The following is a 15,920-nucleotide window of genomic DNA, read 5'->3' as shown; positions in this document are numbered from 1 at the left end:
ACGGATACGAAATCCTGCATCCGATAGTAGCCCCATTCCGGATTGTTGTATACAGGAAAGGACTGGTGTTGACCGCAGGCGTTATCATTGCCAGTTACAGCGCGACTGATCAGTAAACTGAGGCGGACGCGGTGCAGATGAATGGCGCGCAGTCGGATGCCGGCGTGATGTGCGGCCAGCTGAAGGACTTTGTCGAACAAAATCATGACGAACTCGGTGTCGCACATCCCGTTCTCGGAAGATGTTAGGATCAGGCGTTGTGTTGTGGAACGTAGGCAATGGAGCACCGTCAGCAAGCCGAAGACTCCTTCGGTAATTCCGTTGTTTTGCATTCGAATGACGAGAGTGGAACGCAGCGTAGGCGCCTCCATGATCCGGCTCCACCGGGCGCACACATTCCAAAGCTGCGTCTGCTTTAAAGCGTCCAGGTGGGAAAAGACCTCCTGCATCAACTCTGCCGGCAGCCCCATCGCCGTGCCGTCAGCAGTTGCCGGAACGTGGTTAGGCAGACACTTGATTATGCGTAACACCTCATTTCGTAAATAAGCAACGTATCCCTGCAGCAGAAGCACCCATAATGAGCGGAGCATTGAAAGAATAAAGGAAGGACTTGTCTTACAGAAAAATGGCTTTCCGACCAATCCAGTTCTTCTGTCGCAGCCAGCTTGCAAATGCATCCCTTCCGCGAGACCGACCACGGAGAAATCACCGCAGTCGGAATGCAGCGGGGCGGCATTCAGTCGCTGAATGAGGGCCCGGGTGTCTTTTGTGGACAGCGAGTGGAATTCTAGGCCAAGATCCACACTGAGCAGGATAAAGGTCCCGGGACTGACGGATTCGCGGAGGGAGGCGTTCTCATCGCGATCCGGCTCGCGGTGAGGGCGGTGAATAGGAAGAACGTCGGGGCGCGGAATTCCGTTGGCGCGGTGCATTCCGCGGCGTACGTTGGATCCGCTTGGGCACTCGAAAGATAAAATGGAGTTCCGTGGGAAATGAGGGGCGTAACGGAATACAGTGCGCACTGGGCAGTCTCCGTCAAAACCTCTGAAATGCGCACACGGTAGAAGCGCAACTGTTACGAAGAAAAACAGATGAGAAATAACGAAGCGTTCAGGATATTGGTTTTCTGTACAAATTGTGCTCAGATAATCGATAATGACGGGTTACGATACCACCACCTGCGATCTGTGATCGTAAATCGCAGCTCCGCACAGTCCGTTCAGAACCTGCATGCGCATTTGCTTTAATACAAGTGGTATTTGCCTGTACATTCGATATAAATTTGCTTCTCTGCTCGCACAACAACTTGATTTGTGCGGTTGCACCGGTACGGTCCTTTTCAGCGGTTGCACTTGGAACGACGTTCCACGGACCAATCAGAGTGGTATCAGTAATCTGGTTCCACTTTAAAAAGTGCTTTTCACCATTTTCTTCTGAAACAATGGTACAGTGCAAGTAGAATAGTACGTTTTAATTACGGATACACATTTGCACTCATACACTGTTTCTGCATTTAAGTACTGTATTTAACGATCGTAGCCAGCCGCTTCGTGCTCACATATCAGTTTGGCGGCTCATTTTCAACCGCTATTTTTACTTGATCGATGAATTACACCATAGGCATAGCGTGCTGATTCTTTTTTTGGTAGCATAACATTGATATTCCGACTCGTGCGTTACCGGTTTGAAAGATTACAATTCAGAATTCGGTGAAGTGTAATCCGTTGTAGCCAACTTCAGTGTATTCCATTTCACGATAAAGCATCGTCTACCATGCCCCAACGGAATGTCCAGGTTCAACGCGCTATTCGTGTGGGGAAGTGACCAGCGGACGCGTTGCGGCCACGTCGTGGGCGTAACGAAGGATGGTCTCTTCATCGACATGCACTGTCCCCATCGGCGCCGTAAATACGCGCCATTCGACCGCGTCTACTTCGCAAATCCAGAGATTCCAATGAGTCCTTGCTGGTCCACGCCGCTCCGCAATGTTCCGCACCGCTCCATCGTCCCGGGGAAGGTTCTGGTGCCGGAGACGCCAGCGGGTCCCTGGGTGTGGCAGACAGCTGAATTGCTTCAAATCGGACGCGGTCTTACAACTGAATATTTCAACGCAGCCATTGTCCGCTGGCGCAATCCCGACACGGGAATGCCGCATACCGACATCGTCCCTATCGACCGCGTTCGCGGATATCGCCAAGACTGCCACAACTCTGATTCCGTCACGCCGGCGTGTTAAAGCAGGGCATTGTGGACATGGGCGAAGAATTTCGCTCACTGCCTGCGGAAGAAGCCGCGGTGCTCATCACACGGCTAAATAGAGACGAACGGATTCCCCGCTTCCCCTTCGCCGTCGCGGTGGATATCGTGAACGGGAAGTTGCGATACATTTACGAGGTTGAAGAATCCAAAGACGCGTCGGTAAGAGAGCGCTGGTTTTCAGGTGTCAGAATAACAGAGGTCGCTTTATCGCTCCAATTAGCAATTTTCCCAGTTCGGTGGTGAACTGGTTATTAAACCGAAGCGCTCATTTGTATCGGCGATGTTCCACTACCGTGGGTGACTGTGTTTTTTCAGAGTGAAGGTGACATCTCCCATTGGGATTTTATCCGCGCGGCCCGGAGGCTTCCTAACAAGACTTTCGCCACCGACTACGAGATGGCGCTGGTGGGGCTGGTGGCGCTGCCGACGGAATTTTGGCAGGAAGCCTTCTCCCACTTGGACACTGTGGAACAGACGAAGCTCCGTGCGGTCTGCTCTACCTGGAATCAGATGATAGATTCACCTGCGTTGCGAGCCCTGATCGTCATCCGAACCGCCACATGCGGAACGGACGCTTTCCTCGGCTGGGCGACGCTGCACCACTGCCTACGCCCCGCCACGCAGCGTGTTCTCGTTAAGCGTTTGTCAGAGAAGCTGAAGGGCATGGATTATGCGATGCTGGTGTGCGACATGATCCAGTACGTGGCGGACCAACATCCCGGCATCCGACTGCGTTCCCTGCATCTGCTTAAGGCCGAACTTCGCTTGTTGATACACGGCGCCGCGGAAGAGTTCCCAGAGGTCGGCCCAAGCCGGATTTTAATTTTTTATTGGCTGAAGGATTCGCTCGCCGTCGGCCACAATCTGTCATGCGAGACCCTCCACATCGTTAACGGGAATGTCTCTTTGAACTGGACTTCTTACTATGGTTATGAAGCTTTTCTGTCAGTCAACTTCGCCAACGTTCGGTTGTCGCTTGGTGGTGCTTTCCACGGCGCATTGTTAAAGGCGATGGAGGCGTCACTGTCGCTACCCAGTGAGGAGAAACTGCAGCAGCTGCCAAACCTGCTTCAGCGGTTGAAAGTGGGTGGGAACCCGAGATACGAGGAAGAAGTGAAAAGAGTTTTCTGCAAGGTAGATTTGCCTGTTCTGCATCCGATTTCTGTTACAACTTGAAAGTCGCTACAGTGCCGATTCGTTTTGCAGATGCTGGGCGTACTGCAGTTGGCCGGACCGCATCCGTCGGCGCATTACAACGGGGCGAAGTGATGCGTGTACGGATTGGGAGGTTTGCGGTTGGAGAAGTTGTCGCGCATGTCCCTGCACTTCCTCGTGCAACTACAGGAGTGGGCAGCCTGGATTAAAAGGTGAACGGTAGAAACACCTGCACTATCTGCTCACGTTTTGCGGTATCCTCCGTGCGTATTAGCCTATCAGGTGTTGAGCAACAGTAGACACTTTTTGGCCGAAATGAAATTACTCGTAGTTAGTTTGCGCTAGCTTGCTCCTTTCGATCTGAGTCTCTGTATTTCGTAATCTGCTTTTCGTTTCGCATCGCTACTGCATTTTTATTTGGAATAAAAGCCTCCAGTCTCTGCAAAAAAAACCCTAAAGTACGAGAATTTTGCTAAGAAATTATCGTGAAACATTTCGCTCAACGGACGTTCTTGTTGAGAGCAACTGCAGCAGCGAATGTGCAGAATTTGGTGATCTACAGTCGAATGCCTCGCTGAAACTGCATACATGCAGCACTACAACCAGTTACACTCTACAACGGTATGCCCTTCTCATGACAACTCACCAGCACCATCATTGGCAACCCATCTCGCCACTAAACCACCCAAAAAACCATTCTTCAGAAACTTTGAGAAATACCTGCAGAATCGCTGAATCTTCATCACGTTAAGTTTAGGAGAGGAAGGTTATCTGATGCCCAAGCCCCCCCAAAAATCGGGGTGCGGCGCAAGGTCTGATCGAAAACAGGCGGAGTGTTAAAACCGTCCTCTAGCTACGGTAGCAGAGCAGCAACCAATCAGCGGCCATGCGAGCGAATCGTATTAGAGAAACGTTTGTCTGAAATGGGTAGGACCACGTCTCATTGAAAGGCTTCTCAGACTAAATCAGGGCCTAAAAACCTGTGCCCACGTAGCACATAATGTGCTCACGCAAAGGTGCATGTGCATGATGTGCTCACCTAGATGAGGACTTGTGCTTAAAAATTGACTTTCAGATATTATTTGATTCTTTGTATGAGAGCTTTTATCCGTTTTATGTGATCATTATCTCGCACTGTTGACTTTATATTTTCTTTCGAATTCTCACGATGCCGCTGCATTGCGCTTCGATTGCCAGAATTCTGTTTACATAGCGGAAACTGCTACGGTTGTTTATCAATTACAACTAGCATAGAAGGGCGTAACCGCCCTTAGGGCGAGCGGGCGGCGGTGTTAAGCTTTTCATGTAGAAAGTAGAGGTCTTATTTTTGACGAGAGACGAGTTACGAATACGATAACGCAATATAATAATAACGCAATAAAAATAAAATGATAACGCAATGTCAACCCTACCGATCTTACTCAACGACAGGGAATGAGCTGATAATTTTAATGTGGCATAACTAAACAGAATGTGCATAAGCTACGATCTACGCGAAGCGAGTATACGATTGCATTCCGAAGATATATTTTGATAGTAAACTCCGAAACTGCCATACTCAGAATTAGAACGAACTGATGCTAAAAATACTGCAACCCTCGGACTTATATAGGCGCGAAACGCATCCGGTTAGCAAAGCCAAAAGTATTACCTCAAGCAAAAGAGAAATGCCAGAAAGTACAAATTAATATAGCCGTAAAGTACGAGCACCTCAGTACAGATATTATAGAAGTACGTACATTGCTGCTACCGTACATTGACATATTCCGTCATGTTAGTTAGGTAGAAACTTGCAATATCAAAGCTGCATATTCGTAACTTACAATCGTATGTGTTTGGCATTTTAATACGTTAAGTTACTGTACTGCTACCCTGCACTTGTCCATTTATTTTGCAGTGCAGGCGCACGTACGTTGTATCAGCCCATTCACGATTCACATACACGGCCTGCAACTGCGTGCAGAGAGCAGGCAGCTGACTGAACGCGAGCGGCTTTAGCTCTCACTCGCCTACAGTGCAGTAGGCTCAAACCGTACAAAAGTCTGGACAAGTGCAGGGTAGCAGTACAGTATATATTTTTTTTGCTTTAAATTTTTGCCTTTCTGAATAAGCAGTTAAGCTGGAAACGGGTATTGTCACCCCTTTCACCCCCTTCAGCCACTGTCGCTCCGTTTTTAAAAACTTAGGGCACTACCCTAAGCTACTGTCACCTTTGTGATCATAGCAATTCTTCGGCCACTTCCTCTTGATCAGTTGACCATTTAGCCCAAAGTAACATTGACGGAAAAGGAAAAAAAGGCCGGTATGAATTTAAATGTAGCTCACAAAAGTTGCACTTGCAACAAAACTATTGAATCAGGAAAGTTTTTCAGGCGTCGGCCCAAAAAAGCATTTGTAAAGTTCTTCTTGTCCCCTTTGCGAAATATACTTACTTGTGTGCAATCCCATTTATTCCGTTTACTGGGTAAACACCTTCGTCAGAATTTAGCAATTAGGTTGTGTTCGCAATCACAAAAACACTTACGATATACGGTATGATATACGATAGGCTCTTGCACGTCTTCATGGCGTACCCTTATCGGACCGTCTGACGATACCACTGACGATAGAAAGCATAGATATCGTCAAGCTTACCCTACAGCTCTGCGAAATAGCAACCGCTCTCGTGGCGAATGCATCGATTAGAACGGCAGCAGTTACCAAATCACGAAACTTTTGAGGTATCAGAATAAGTTCGAATGATTGTTGATTAGCAAGCGAAGTAAATCAGAATAAGTTTTTTGATTCCAAATGAGGAGAGTTTGTCCTAAAACAAACGGTTTTGCAACTATTTGAATTTAACATTCGAAGCTTACGGCGTCGTTGAAGTACTCAGTGCGAACTTTTTACTCGAACTCCGTAGACGCCTGTTTTAACTCAAATGTTCATAACAACGCTCATTGGCGCTCAAATCTAGCAGCTTTGTTGTCAAAAAATAATTTATAATTTTAATTTTCATCGGCTTCGCAGCTAGAACCAATTTCGCACAAACAAAAGCGCCAAGGCTGATTGAAACATTTCACGTTTCATTTCGGAGGCAACTCTCGACCATATAGCGTTTATCGTTTGTCGGTTGTGATGAGAGCGAACACAATAAATCACCGGCGATATGATTACGGTGCGGCGTTCGATCGTGTCGTACACCGGACCGTCTATCGTTGGCGTGTCGCGAACACAACCGACTACATCAAGTTAACCGACTGCTCACCCCAAAGCAGCAACATGAGACAAATTATTATACATGGCTGAGTTACAATTTGTTGTCTGAAAAAGGGTATCTTAAGTTCTTGTTTTTTTCAAAATCCACCCAGTTTATCAAACAACAGATAAAGACGTTCAACACTTCTTTTAGCCGTCCGGCATGTTGCTTATTCTGTGAGGATGATTGCCTTGTATCACTCGTGCAGTTTACCCTCTGAACCAAAAAATCTGTTTCATAATTTTAGTACAATAGCAGCCAGAGGTGATCAAGTTGTAAAGCAGTAAATAAAGTAAGCAGAATACAATAAAGTATGTACTATACATTCAGTGGAATAAACAAAAGCGATGAAAACAAATCTTTGCAAGAAACGTTTCGAAACAAACCTTTTCGTCCAAGCCAGACATTCAAGAAAACATTGGATGACAAGATTAAAATGGTCATTTGATTTTTAAACTGAAATTAGCAGCTAGTTGAACCTCCGCAACAAACAAATTACAAAGTTTACTTTTACTTACTACTAATATTAACATAAACGAAGTGTGCAACTTTGATACGCAAGCGAACAAAGTTCAGTTAAAGTGTCTATTGTTAAATTGTTTTCTTAGTTTTTTTAAAATTAAATTTAATTATTTTGAATATGATCTGTAACACCCATCAAGAAAAGATGCATACTGAAACTCTGTACTGGTCGACTGAATCTGTCTTGTCCTTCTGATGCTTTCGTTTAAGTGGGGTATATTTATCGAAAAGAGTTCCTGGGATAAGTGGGTATGCAAATCAGCAAGGCCTAACTGATTTCAGTTCTAAAACACCTGCAATTTCACTTCAAATAAAGGGCCTAAAATACAGTGAATTTAATTACTAAATAAGCAGTAGAATATAACGCAGATATGTGCATCGGGCAACTGAATTGCGCAAATTATTTCTTCGTTTGTTGCCGCTGTGATAGAAAGCAAACTCACTCACGAAACGGGAGCGTTAGACATTCAAAATCCGCTTATAATTTAACTAACCTTTTAAACCACTGAACAGTGGCTCTACATAAAGTCTGCTTTAAATCAAGCTTAAACTCGATATGTAGAACGCTAGCGTGCAACTTAAAGTTATAGCGAAATCTGTGTTTGCGTTCGAGCAAAAGATATTCCACCGAAACGTATCAATAAAATTTCTTACTGTAATTGGGGAATCCGCGGCCTTGGGGTACATATAAGCCTAAGGCTATGACACAGGGAGCTTATTTTGGGAAGGGCGCAATCTCGGAAGGTGTCATTGTTTCTTGAACGATATGTTTTGGGAAAGACACCGTAGTTTATAAGACTGCGCATTCTGTTCTAGCAAACGCGAACATAATAGTTGCCGGAACATGCAACCGCCTAATCGTGCCAGCAATATTGTCAGCATATATTTAGTTACGTAGAAATTCTGCAAAAGAATGTTCATTGTTTGCTCACAACTGCAACAACTTTTGTGAGGCAACTTGCAGCATTCTTATCATCCTGCAAGGCTTTATATTTATAAATGCCTCCCTAGGGCGTAATTTCGAGAGGAGGTGTTATTATACAGGCTAGGTGAGGTGCGCTTGATGCAGTGGGGCTCTTATTTCCGGGAGCCAAAAATGCGATAATTAATGTATTTATATGGAAGGTTTTCTTCTTGTAATGTTTTAACCATCTATTTTACAGTTATAAGTTTAATGAAGGGTATCAGGTACTTTACACGCTATCCACCAACCAGTGAAAGCAGGATGTTGCGCAAGAAATATGCTTTCCGTAAGCGTTCTATGACCTGTCATTGTAACCGTAAATTTTTGACGAGAGAAAACGTTACGCTCACGGTAATTTGCTTAGCACAGCGGTAAAACATTACATAACAGTATCGTATCCTTTTATGGTTTCTTGAGCCCATTACGTTAGCAAGCATTCGGAAACGTTAAAAGAATAATGTCCCAGCAGCAATCGTTTCAATGTGCTGTAATTTGCTACTATAGCGGTGATCTGGTACGGGAACTGCAGTTTTTAATGGGATAAGTCTGCAGATTTTGGCAGAAACGATATGTGGGTAGGCGTGTCGTTAGTGCGAATCCCTTACGGTAACCTTAGACTTCCATGGTAGCGGTGACTGAGACCGTGGTTCATTATGCTGAGGAAGCCCGTAACAGTTACCATCGCTCGTTACAGCAACTAAAGCCAGTCTCGAAAATAACAAAAATCAGTCTACCGCACTGCAGATCGGTGCGATAGCTGTTATTCCCACGGTAATTTTGAATTATTACGTTAGAGTACGCAAATTTTGAGTTTGATTTTGTCCAGTTTTGCCCCCAGTTATATGCGTGTTATCTTATTGTGTGCGTGAGGCGACTTTGTACCGTTGCAGAAGGCATTAAATTCATTATTATCAAACAACAAACGTCCCTGTAACGCAAATCCGTAACCTTAGTTAAGGCTAAACTTATTAGTGGTGGCCCATTACAACGAACCGCTGTGTTAACTACAACCGATTAAAGTAACGTCAGCCAGCTGCATTTGCGATAACCTCTTGCAGTTCGGGTGAGTCGAAGTAAAGCAGTTACGATTTTTGCTTTCATTGTTATAGCTAACAGTCACAATAACGCAAACTTAAGCCAGTTAAGGCAAGAAGCAGTGAAACACGGATAAATGCATTAAATGCAATAAATGCAGCTTTGTACGCTCACGTTATCTGTTGAGGTAACGTGATATCCCTCATGGTAAATAAATTGTAGCTTAAAGTTGTAGCATCGCCATTGTGTCACAGTACCCGCGGCTCGTTACGACAACATTGCGTTACGCCTTAACGTGATATTATGGTCTGTAGTCGCCTGCATTAAGAGAAACGTTATGTTAAACGTTATCTCATAATATGCTAAAAGTAGCCCATCTTATTCAGAAATGACGCATAATGCTGATTACTGCAACACTAACGTGCACACCAAAAATCAAGAGGTATAGTTTGCTGTGTAAGCACATAAGATTGAGAAATTTAAGCTCCGTAGGATCGCGGTTGTGTGGTTTCGGGAACTGTAAAGTCGCTAAAGGTCACTCAGCGACCCAAAGGTCAGGGTCGCCGTGTCTTAGAACCGCAGTTTTGGGTGTCGGGAACCTAAAGGTCACAAAGGTCACGGAAGGTCACACGGCGACCCAAAGGTCAGGGTCGCCGTGTCTTAGAACCGCAGTTTTGGGTGTCGGGAACTTGAAGGTCACAAAGGTCACTAAAGGTCACACGGCGACCCAAAGGTCAGGGTCGCCGTGTCTTAGAACCGCAGTTTCGGGGTGTGAGGAACCTAAAGGTCACAAAGGTCACTAAAGGTCACGCGGCGACCCAAAGGTCATGGTCGCCGTGTCTTAGAACCGCAGTTTCGGGGTGTCGGGAACCTAAAGGGGACAAAGGTCACTATAGGTCACACGGCGACCCAAAGGTCAGGGTCGCCGTGTCTTAGAACCGCAGTTTCGGGGTGTCGGAAACTTAAAGGTCACTAAAGGTCACACGGCGACCCAAAGGTCAGGGTCGCCGTGTCTTAGAACCGCAGTTTCGGGGTGTCGGAAACTTAAAGGTCACTAAAGGTCACACGGCGACCCAAAGGTCAGGGTCGCCGTGTCTTAGAACCGCAGTTTCGGGGTGTGAGGAACCTGAAGGTAAAGGTCGCCGTGTCTTAAAACCTCAAAGTGCTTATATTGAAAAAAACGCGGGCTCGCTTCGCTCGCCCGCTCGATAAAGTATTTTCTGATATAATAAGGCAAGGAGTAAATAAGGATTTTATAGGCTAGGGCAAATAACGCTAAGAGAGATCGTTTCTTTCCGGCGCGGATGAGGAATGCGACCAATCTCTTCCAGCTGGAATAAACACCTTTTACGCACTCACTCCCTTCCCATCTGCTCAAATCGGTTTCGGAAAAAAGAAGTGTGCGTTTGCTTGTAGCTGTGACAGTGCTCATAAACTTTATTGGTCAAATCAAAAAACGCAATGCATAAGCAAGAAAAGGAACACATTAGACTATAACAGTGCTTATATGCTTGGCGCATATTAGTTTTTTGCCTGTAGAATAGAAGTTGAATTGCAAGATATGTAGTTTTTATTTCATAAACGCGAGTAGATTAAAGGTTGAAAAGGAACAGTAAAATCACAACAACAAAATTTCATTTAAAGCTGCCGCTCCATCCACTGTTCCGAGTACTGAAGCTGCGTTGCCCCGCTGAATTTCTAGTGACAACCGTTGGCGGAGAAATTCATGGGAGCGAGGTTCACCCGTGTGTAGCTGAAGTCGTTTGCCGATTTCTTTCACTAAGAGTATGGCTACCTTCCCCCATGGTCCAAGGGTTTCGAAACCTAGTGGAGTGAAGATATATCTACCCTCCAAAAACGAGTACAGTCGTATTTTTTTATCTTCGGCCTGCGCAGCAGCAGCTCCTGCGGTAACTGACGTAGACTGCAGATGAGACATCGCAACGGTATCCACGCAGGTCACGTCCCATGCCAGGCACATACCGCGCTTCCAGGCAAAGGTTGTGCACCCATCTGGACGACGATCGGACGTGTGGGATGTTCCCCGGGTTCCAGCGTAGCCGGGATGCCGGCTGACACTAGCGATCTAAACACAATGCTATTCAAGCCGCCGTGGCGTGCGTGTCTCCCAGCGGAAAAAGAGCAAAATAAGCCGTGGTGGCCATACGCATCCACGGACTTGTGACACTTCGCACATAAAATTGTCATAAATGTGGCTCGCAGATCTTTACGCCGTCTCAGACCGACCGAAATCTTCACTGTGTCGTCGTCAAGGAGATTTCCGATGTGTGCGGAGGGTAAGGCATTCAACCATAGATAGGCCTGCTTCCGAGGTTGATTGAGCCATTAAGCGAGCACGGTTGACTTCATCGTCGCGAAAAATGTCCAGCAGAGCTGACAAAGACACATTGCACAGCGGGAGGTCCCATGTGCGCTGTGCTTTACGAAAAGCTGGTTCGGAAAGGTCTGGGAGACGCGCTTTACTCTTCCACAATTCCAAGGCGCCTGTAACATCTGCAACGGGGTGACCAGGAAGCAACAGCGGCACCAAGTCGGATGCGGAATGAATCGAAGCCAGAAAGGCTGGAAGTGCTAATTCCTCCGCTCTACGAATGCCAATACCGCCCCTGCTTACTGGGAGTGTCGCCTGCCGCCAGCACGGGTAGTCATCGTGTCCGGTGCGCACATGGCACAGAGACTGGAAACACAGCCTCAGGGTTTCGTCCAGTAGGTACAGCTGCTGCGGTTGTTTCCAGGCGTTGCAGCAGCGCAGCATGTATATAATTTTTGGAGCTCCAAGACAGCTTTTCAGGAGGAACAGAGCGTGATGCCGAGGCAAAAGTTCCAGTCGCTCGCAAGCTAGTTTTAAAGATGAGCACTTCTCGGCCATGGCTGGACCAATGGCACCATTGCAAGATTACTTAACAATGGACACGGTACACTCGGAGTAGAGAACAAACAACGAAGAAGTGACTGCAAAGAAATCTGTACAAAGCTGCACTTTAGAAACGGTAGAAAACTGCATTCGGAGTAAGAGTGCTGCAATCTCGAGACGTCCACAAGACAAACAGACCATCACCTTTACAAGTTAACTAACAAAAGTATATGCACTGTTACTACATTAAGACGTGAATAATAGGAAAAACAGTTGTATTTTCTTTTAAAAAAAATTTGAGAGCAGCATCTTCGGCGCAGTCGTTTTACGGAAGCAAATCAACCTCCAGAAGTTTGGCTGATCTTTATAGCACCGGTCTACGCATTACATCTGGTCAGTTGCAGTGTTGATGAAACGCAAATATCAACAGAACGCACGGTAGCACCTGACGAGTACCCGTAACGACGTCTTCTCCGTTCTGCAGTCGTTTCGTACGTGAAATTATTCGGAGCCAAGCTACCAAACAAATACTTACAGAAGCAACAAATTACAAAATTATCAATATGCACTGAAGGTAAGCGCAAGAGTCACAAGATACAGAAACTCCGTTATGAAAGCATTTGTTAAAAACAAACTACAGCAACATTAGTGGAGACGCCGGGGTTGTCCTGAAAATACTTACTACACAACCGGAAAGACAATAATTTAGGTATTGCAGGATCCATATCTTTTTAAAGGAAACATTGAACTGGAACGAGGAGAAGAACCATCCCGTCCCTTCACAGACGCTTTACTGCCGTGGGAGTTCCTCGCTAGCTTGACACAGAATTTCTGGCATGACGAGAAGGAAGCGGAGGGCGGTACGGGGAAGAATGTTCAAGCGCTGCTCCTGCAGTCCTTCCTCACACAAGCGCTTCCCGCGGCGGTGCGCCGACGGACGCGGATCAACGGACTGGGTAGCGCACAAAGCCTACCTAACAAGAAAATACAGGCTAGCAGCCTAAGAAAATCTTAGAAATCGAAGAGGCTTCAACGCTAGAAACAAATCAAGTCGTTGTGGCAAGCGTTGTGTGTGGAGCAAAACCGCCTGGATTTTCAAATACAACACTTACTCTGCAGACGGCCTCCGCGAGGAAACGTTTTTTTTCTCTGCAGCGACCACCGCCAACCACTCGGCCAGGATCCGCAGCTAATCTTCGCTGGGCTCAGGCAGCGCTCCCCCCATCGCTTCCCAGAGTGTAGACGCCCAGTCCCCGCCCAGCGGGAGACGCGCCACCGGCAACGGGTAGTCCAGCTTCTTGACAGTGGTGGATGAGAGCTGCACGCTGTAGTATCGCTGGTGCACCGAACACCCGACCAGATGCATCGTCCCACACGGCAGACCCTGCGACTGTGCACCATGCAGCGGCCCGCATTATAAAACAGGCTGTCGTATAAATCCAGCCAGCTGGAGGAAGGAAGTCCGAGCACCTGAAGTTCCGGGAGGAAGTCCGTGCCGCCGACCACATAGAGCGCCGGAAGATGGATTCCGAAATGCGTCTGTGCCATGTAGTGAAGCATGTCCGCCACGGCTGAAAATCCTCGGCGCTGATGCCGTGGAAGATGAGACGATTAGTGGAAGGACCCAGACATTTAAAAAGGGACGCCGTTAGATAGTAATAGTAGATATGCGGCAACGGTTTACGGGTGGCGGTGCTCGCCTGGATGACGATGTTGCCCGTTAGAAACGGGGCGTCCAGGAGGGCGTTCCACGCTGCGCACACCGCGCGCAGCTTATTCTGCGTCAGGGTGTCGAGTTGGGCGAAGACCTGCTGCCACACATCCGTCGGCACCGCCCGCCAAGCTTCCGGCGTCTCGCGTTCCACAGAAACCCACGGTCGGCGCAGAATGTCCGCTAGACGGCGGATCAGCGGATTCAGGGCCTCTTCCAATTCTTTAAGCTCTTCCCGAATAAATCAAATCAACAAATTCGGCACGCCAATGGAAGCAGGCGAATGCGGTTGTTTCAAGTAGCACGAGAAATTAAAGAACGAGACAAACCTGATAGCGGCGGTCCTTATAGATATCGTACAAAAACCAGCGTAGGGAACGCTTCTTATTCACCGTCGTCTACCGTGACTCGGTACACAACACGCTGCTGCTGCCCATCCGCAATGTCGATGCCGACGGCCCGATGGTTCATCCACTGCAGCTCCTGCACCGCCTGCCAGAGTTGTGCTGCGGACGCCGCACTACATCCGCCCGGCAGCGGCAGACGCTCCTTCTCCATATCGGCCGGTTGAATGGGCCGGGGCGGCGTGGTCATCTCCCCCGCCTCCGGCTGCTGGTTACGCTGTCCCTAGCCATCCGGTACCGGCAAGCGCACGCGGTGCAGTGGGAAGATGTCCGTCCAGGTGGCGCCGCTGTCGTTTCGTCCCTGAACGACGGCGCACGCTAGTTTCGGGTGCGAGTTCAGCATTTCCGCGGGCCACCAGCGCCCCGCATCGCCGTAGTTTTCGCGGCTTAGCACTTCCACTGAAACGCTCTTCCGCGCACCATCCTGCCATTTGGGAAAGCGAGCACCCAGTCTTTCGAAGGAACCGTGAGGAAGATTCGGTCGAAGGGGACGAACTCGCGGCGACGCTCGGGAGGCTGTAGGTCGATGTAGAGTCCGTTGTCCGCTAGGTCCACCACGCGGCCCGTACAGCAGGGCGTTGCCGGCGTCCACAACGTTGACTTCATCTGGCCCGATCCGGGACATGGTTGTCGGTGGATTTTGGGCAAAAGTGACAAAGAACAACAAAGCAGCACGTCTGATTGACAGGTTTATTAGAAGCAGTGGTGCAAGCAAGGAAAAGTGCAGAATCTAGGGATAAAAATTCTATCGAAGACAACACTGCAACTACCTGCATCGACACGCTGACTTCAGCTCTGGCAGTGTATATCCGGTTAGTGCCCAACGTCGTCAACCGCACCAAACAGAATGCTGGCCGTGTACATTGTGGACAGCGATTAACAGACGCGCTTCGGGCGCGTCGTCGACGTGGCCGACGACGGGGTCTTCGTCTATCTCTGTCCCAGTCGGCCACGCGAACATGCGCCATTCGGCAGTGTTTTCTTTCCGCGCCCAAGGAGCTGCAACCTGTACGGAATCTCTGTCAAACAAATGACCAACCTTCCGGTGCAGGTCCTGCGGGCGACTGCAGCGGATCCGTGGACTTGGGTCGCAGCTGAAATGAGCTGCGTAAGGCGGGCTGGGTCGTACTACTACGAAACGGCTGGCGTGATCCGTTGGCAGCGCCCAGACACGAAAGAAGCGTGCACCGACTTCGTCCCCATGGATCGCGTTCGCCTGCTTCGCGATGCCAACAGAAAAGCTGCTCACCCTTCACCTCGAGATCGCATCGACCGAGGAGCCTTCATTAAGCGCTGTGTGCAGCTGGGCAAGGAATTCCGTTCGCTGTCCACGGAAGCAGCCGAGGCTCTCATTCAGCGATTGAATCTCCAGCGTTTCCATATCAACGAACGGATTTACGTAGTGGAAATCGTAGGCGGCGAGCTGAAGTACATCTGTCAGCCGAATTCTAAAGAAAAACGGTGCTTCTTGAAAGACGCTTTGCCGGTAAGAAGAATGCTACGCTGTTAAATTTTTACGAGATTTTTTACCGTCATCTAGCAGATGAAAACTTGGAATAGCTTAATACAGCAATGTTTATAAAATGTTTTTCGTGGTTCTCAGAAAAGTCTTATCCGTCTCCACGAGGAGCAGGGTAGCCTGATCCTGAATCTTTCTGAGTCTGTCGATGTATTCGATGACGAGATGGCGCAGTTACCGTTGCCACTGGAATTGTGGCAGGAAGTCTTTTCTCACTTGGACACCGTAATGCAGATGA

This window comes from Paramacrobiotus metropolitanus, unplaced genomic scaffold (genome assembly GCF_019649055.1).
Source record: "Paramacrobiotus metropolitanus isolate TYO unplaced genomic scaffold, Prichtersi_v1.0 Parri_scaffold0000326, whole genome shotgun sequence".
In the NCBI taxonomy this organism is placed as follows: Eukaryota; Metazoa; Tardigrada; class Eutardigrada; order Parachela; family Macrobiotidae; genus Paramacrobiotus; species Paramacrobiotus metropolitanus.
This window is presented reverse-complemented; position numbering follows the sequence as displayed.